This window comes from Varanus komodoensis, unplaced genomic scaffold (genome assembly GCF_004798865.1).
Source record: "Varanus komodoensis strain SLA01 unplaced genomic scaffold, ASM479886v1 scaffold59_1, whole genome shotgun sequence".
NCBI classification, from domain to species: Eukaryota; Metazoa; Chordata; class Lepidosauria; order Squamata; family Varanidae; genus Varanus; species Varanus komodoensis.
In genome coordinates, this window is record NW_025336221.1 from 3469656 (window position 1) to 3475884 (window position 6229).

A 6229-nucleotide genomic window follows, 5' to 3' on the forward strand; every position below is an offset into this window, starting at 1 on the left:
CTTCTACTATTTGGGGCAACAAAGCCCAGGATGACACAGGAGAATGAAACATGTGACATAAACCTTGAGTTAAACCTTAACTCATAAAAGAAGAATGCCTTCTAATTAGAATTATATTGAAGTCTATGCCACAGAGTTAATTAATTTCACTGAGTTGGTATTTCTTTTTGCAAGACTATGTAGCAACTCAGATTATGACGCATTAGCCACACATTGAGAAATAACTAATGGTCTCTGAATCTATGATTTCCAGTTTTAGGAACAAGCTTGCAAGGAATAGGTCAGATAGAATTCTAGACAGATGAACTGGACGCTCTTCACTAGAGATGTTTCTAGGCAGATATGTATTACATATTAATGCCAAGATAATATAAAACTTGTTCTAAGTCTGCTTCTTACCATCTACATCTTACTGTATGCCAGCCATTGGGAAGACAGTGGTTAGAATGGATTTGACTCATCATCCTAAGAAAGTGTGTGTGAGTAGGGGAAAAAGAGATTAAGTAGAATAAGTTCTTATGGTAAAAATAAGGTTTCAAAATGACTGTGTTACTTATATTTGCTCTAACTGTGCAGCCAAAGCACTGGATATTCAGTGCAAGCACATAATGATGTAATCTGGAACACAAGCAACAATCTATTATTAATTATTTGAATCCAGTTACCAGTTTGGCTGCTTGATGGTGACCAGCACCCTGCCATGTGGAGGGGCAAAGTTTTGATGAGGTCTGTAATGGAAAAAAAAGCCTTGTTTGCTCAACTAGAGCTGCTCATACCCAAACTATGAACCACTGAAATATTGTTCTCAAATGCTGATGCACTTCATCTTTTGAAGTTTGTAGATTTTATTTCTTGAGGAAGCATTGGGCCCTCTCAATTCAAATAGAGAGAAAGAAGTTAGGTAGATGGAACTTCTGATAGTGAATAGATGGCCCCAGATTAATTATGACACTTGGAAGGTAGACTCATGCACCTCTATTTGTGAAATAAAAATGTTGAATGTATTAATACCAGGGGTTAATGTTGCAGACTTCATATTTCCCCACTGAACCTAAGATGCAGAACTTGCTGTTGCTTACTAAAAGATGAAAGAGGAGACAAGCAAGTGAAAATTATCTCTAAAGTAGATAATGTATTTTTGCACCAAACTGGAACAAACACTGAGGCTCAGACTTACTCATACCATTGTGGCGTCTTTACTTCCCTTTTGCTATTTTCATGACAGTATGAAATCAGGATACCTGTTTCTCCAGAGTTCAACTGTTCCTGCTGTTTTAGGGCTTGTTTTTCCTCTGTTTGGGCTGTCTAGCAAGCTGCTGTGTGGTATGATGCAACCCTTCAGAAATGCCTGTCATGGGTCTGGAACCCAGGCGTGGAGGTGATGGACTGGAGGGGTGTCTGTAGCAGACTTGGAGCCAAATATTTATTCAAGGTTTTCAATTTTGAGCCAACTGCCAGCTTGTCTGCCAGGATTACTGTCGTTCCATTCCATTATACTAAACAGCTAAAAATATACCACCTGATTTTTTTCCCAAAGTGACTTTTTCACAAAAGTACTGATTATGGATAGGATGGATGTCAGCAAGTGGGGAAGAAGAATCAAATGAATCCTCCTGGAACTAATTCATCTTACAGTATTTTCAATTCTAGCACTTATTGTATAAGGATAAACTGTGAATCTCAGCACCAATTCCTGCATGGAACAACTTTGGTCCTTCCTTAGGTTAGTTCACATTCTTGAATCTTGGTCTTCCTTCTTTGAAATTTCTGAGTGCCATGCTGGTGGGCAAGGCACTGAAGGCTTGGATAAAGATGCATAGGATAAGATGCTGTGAAAAAAAATATAAACTCCCCAACCCACCTCTGCCCTGTAGCTAGGGAGTTCAATGCTGCTCTAGTTGAGCAGAATCTTAGCACTTCACATGGGTTTAAACCCTACACTCCAAAGAAGGGAACAGTCCCTTGCCCAAGGTTGCACAGAGATCAGTTCTCTTGGCCCTTTTTGAGCTACACTGCTCCCCTCTCTCTAGCACTTATAGACTCAAGCGCTTCACCCTTTTCCAAAGCACTCATCAAACAAGTTTTCTCAGCTAAATTTCATGAATATATTTATTTGAATGAATTTGAAAGCATCGATATAGACAAAGCAACCGCTTCACAAATGGAAGCCTATGAATGGTTTTAAAATGGGAATTCCTGAGCCTTCTATGGCTTGTAGTCACCTTGATTCTTTAAGACTCTATACCTTTGCATTTCTCATATTTGTTACCTGCATTTCCCTTTTCTTCAATTTGCATTCTTGGTGCACTGCTCAGGCCTATAAAAAGATTCAGAGCCACAACAAAAACCAAATTCTAAAAAGTTTCTTTCATAGTACTATGCAAAAATAGATGTGTTAAGGACACATGCCAGTTTCATATTAATATTCCAGAGGTAAACAGCTGAGTGAGGAAAAGAAGGGTTGGCATATTCTTTATAATGTGAGAATCATCTAGCTAGCATTACCAGTTTCAGTATTTTTATTAGTGGAGAATCTGAACAGTTGCTACAAAGTAATGTAGAACAATGCCACACTTTTAATCTCCTGTACTTGCCCTCATATTAAAAGAAATTTCTCATCACTGTGAATGATCAAAAAAGCTGTTTCAAAGTCTAGAGATACTTGAATTGTGACCTGTTTAATCCAATAGAAAAGGATAGTGTAGCTGCCACATTTCATTTCTTCTGATAATACTCTTCTTTTGAAGGAATCAGTTACTCTATGCTAGCCGTACTGATGAAAGTACTAGTTTAGCAGTATGCACTCCACCATGGTTATTTCCATTTTATGTTTATAGGGTTTTCTTTGGAAGACATTCTCTTCCTAGAATAGAATCAAATGGCTGAAAGAGAAGACATGGGACAGGATTCCTGCACTGTGTTCTTCAATGGATGCCATTTTCTCTCTGGGTAAAAACAGGACGCATCTTATAAGTGTAATATAATTTGCAGGCTAAGTTGCTATGACCACAATTTGGTGGAAAAGAGTAAGAAACTTACTTTTCCATAGCTGTTCAATGGGCCAAACACATAATTAGGTACAGGTCACTTTTATTTCTAGTGCTTACCACAAAGTGCTTACTTCAATGTTCAATACAATGACAAATATTTATGTTCTTCTGCTTTTATCATTGACTGAATATAGCTGTTCATCTTTCAGGAAAAAGATTTCCCCCACTTACACCAGCCAGCACTTAGATAAGTAAACACAGCTGGATTCTCCTCTAACCCATCACCCCACCAAAAGGACAGTTTGACATGCTGAATGCTATTGATGGACAGATTTTATTCTTTCCCTAACAACTTCAGCAGAAAGACCCTGGCCATGCACCCTGGCCAGTCTTGCAAAGAGTGTTGTACAAATGCAAGAGCTATGAAAACCAAAGTCTTTTTCCACACAGGCAATATGCTCTATTATGTTTTCTTTAGAACAAGTGCAAACACAGCATTCATAAGGTGTTGTCTCTTCTGAAACTCTACACACTTTGTATAATACAGATTTTGGCTTTGAGAAAGGTTGCCTAAGAAACAGCTTTCATTTTTGTCCAAAGAAAGCAACTTTCTAGACTACATGCTTGTTGGCTAAAGTTTACATGTGCAAACAGTCTCTGTTGAAGCTCAGAAATCAAAGGCGGGCTTGAGTAGGTCATGTGATATGAATCTATGCTATACATAGCACCCTGTTATAACCCATGGCTCCTAGTCCCTTGACTCTTTCCTTCTGGAAATATAAAAGGAGCAGAGCATGATGAGTCTAGATACAGCTCTGATGGGCAGCACCTCAAGGGTTTTATGTCAGAACTTATGAAGAACTTCACTGTGTTCTGTTACTGTCCTGGAATGCCTTGTGTTAGAAGCTAAAAAGAGGGGAGGGTATGTGAAAGAGATTCGAGATTAGCAGTGCTCAGTGTAGTAGGCCTATAACAGAATAGAAAGATAGTGCTGTAAACTGTGTGCTTTACAATCCAATAAGCAGACTAGACTTTTGCTTCTGAAACCAGAATGTTTGAACTGAAAAAGGAACCTGACAGTGTGTTCAAGTTATATAGATGATGTGTATATACTAACCTGCAACAGGAACATCATGAATCAGTGACATCTGTTTGATTGCAATCCTCCCTATTGTAGTATCTTTCTTCACTGAACAATCTAGTATCTAGCAGGCAATAATCTTGCAGAATCATCATCTAGTATGACAAAGGATCACCTCATTAATATGTTCCACAAAAATTCTTCTTCCAAAAATCCCATTCTAAATCTGCTGAAATCAATTGTTTGCTATTTTATAGTTAATGTTATCAGATATTTATCCTGCTGTAAGACGGAAATGTTCTCAGATGGCCTGCTATGGCACAAAGCCACATACTTTGCAATACACAACTCTTCCCTGCTGGAGACACAGAGGGGGGAAGTGCATTACAAAGCTATTTTTCATTAAGTATAATTTCCTGTTGGTGGCTTTGCTCAGTTGCAGGGGGTGGGGAGATGTATACACGTCACCGTATGAAAACTGAGATGGTTATGATCAAACTGGATCCTTAGGAGTTGGACAGCTTCCAATGGGACATCTCCAATAGCTATTTTTGAATGCAGTCTAGCTCTCCAAGAAGTAGTTCAGTGCTGTTTTGCTGCTGTAGACAGTAGGGGAAAGAAATGAATGCTTTGAACATACAGCAGCAGATATTCAAAATTATCCAGAGGAGCTGAAATATAGGCTTAACTCAGAAAAAAAAAATAATTTCTAGAACCCACTGTCTTGTGATGCTGAGATTGCAAATAGCTCATTAAAGGCCCAAGCATCCCAGTACGTTGCAGAATCTATAGTAAGAAAGGACCAATGAGGTAAAAACTAATAGCAAAAGATGTGAAGGAAATCCCCTCCAATCATATATCAAATTCATTGTGTTTTGGCAAAGATACACATTAATATAGAGCATCTAGTCACTGAACAGATTTAGTGTGCTGAAGAATCTCCTTCAAACTTGCATATGAAGATAAATGTCTCATAAGAGCAAATAAAATTTGCCCTTTTGTTCACCCATTAGCATCGTTCCTGTAGTTTGTTTCATAATTGTCCCCTACTGGTTCAAGTGTCCAAACAGATTAGGGACTCTTTTGAAAGAAATGCAATCTAATCCTAGAAAGACTTACTCAGAAGTAAGTGTTGCTGTGTCCAGTGGTCCTTATATCTATAGAAATGTGCTTAGGATTGTGGCCTTAGGATGCAATGATGAGTCTGTTCTAATGTACAAAAATATCCCTGTGCATGAAGGTTTGTTTTTCCTTAATAAGTTCTGATATGGTCCATTCATTAAGATACACCAAACAGCTGGGCAGGACTTGCCTGAAATATGGATGCTTTCTTTCTGGGATTTGGGTGGTGTGATTCCTCCCCTCCTTCTACTGCCCAATGGTGCTAAACTAGAAAGATAAGTTCCAAATCATCTGTTACTGATGGTTCCTTCCAATGGAATGGTATTTTGCTTTGGGTAATTTGACTCGCAAAAGGCAGACAGGCATGGTTATTTTTGGATGTATGCTTGTAAATATCATTTCTACAAGTATATTATTATATACTTTTTGTTTGTTACTGTCCATAAATGTCATAGAGAGGTCTATGTTTTTATGTATGTGTGCACACATGTGCCTGTGTGTGTGAAATGAAGAAATGAGTTTGAGGATGATGATGCCACGGGCTAAGAAGTTTTGTTTTTATTTTAATCACATGACCAAAAGGCCATTCATTGGTTAAGATTGTTTTTGTTTGTTTGTTTTGATCACATGACCAAACACAGCACTTGAACATCAAAATAAAAATTTAAAATATAAAAAATAAAATATATAAAAATAAGAGTTCAGAGCTTTTCACTCCAATCCTGCACCTGAGACATGTGTAGCTATTGTTTCAACCTTTCCAGATGGCAAACCATTGGCTGTCTTAAAGACAGAGGCTGCCAATTAGGAGAAACTGGGATTCCAAGGGGAAAGCTAATGCCGCTATAGCATGTATTGTGCCATATAATAATGTTAGTTTCCAAAAAGGTGCAAGTTGGTTCAAGGTCCATGGCTGGTGTTAATCAACAGGGACTTCTGTTGTACTTGGTCAGTGTGTCCATTCACACCTCTCCACCATCACCCTGAGCTGCTGCCCTTTCTCTTCGAGATGGATGCTGGTTCACTTTGGAAGCAA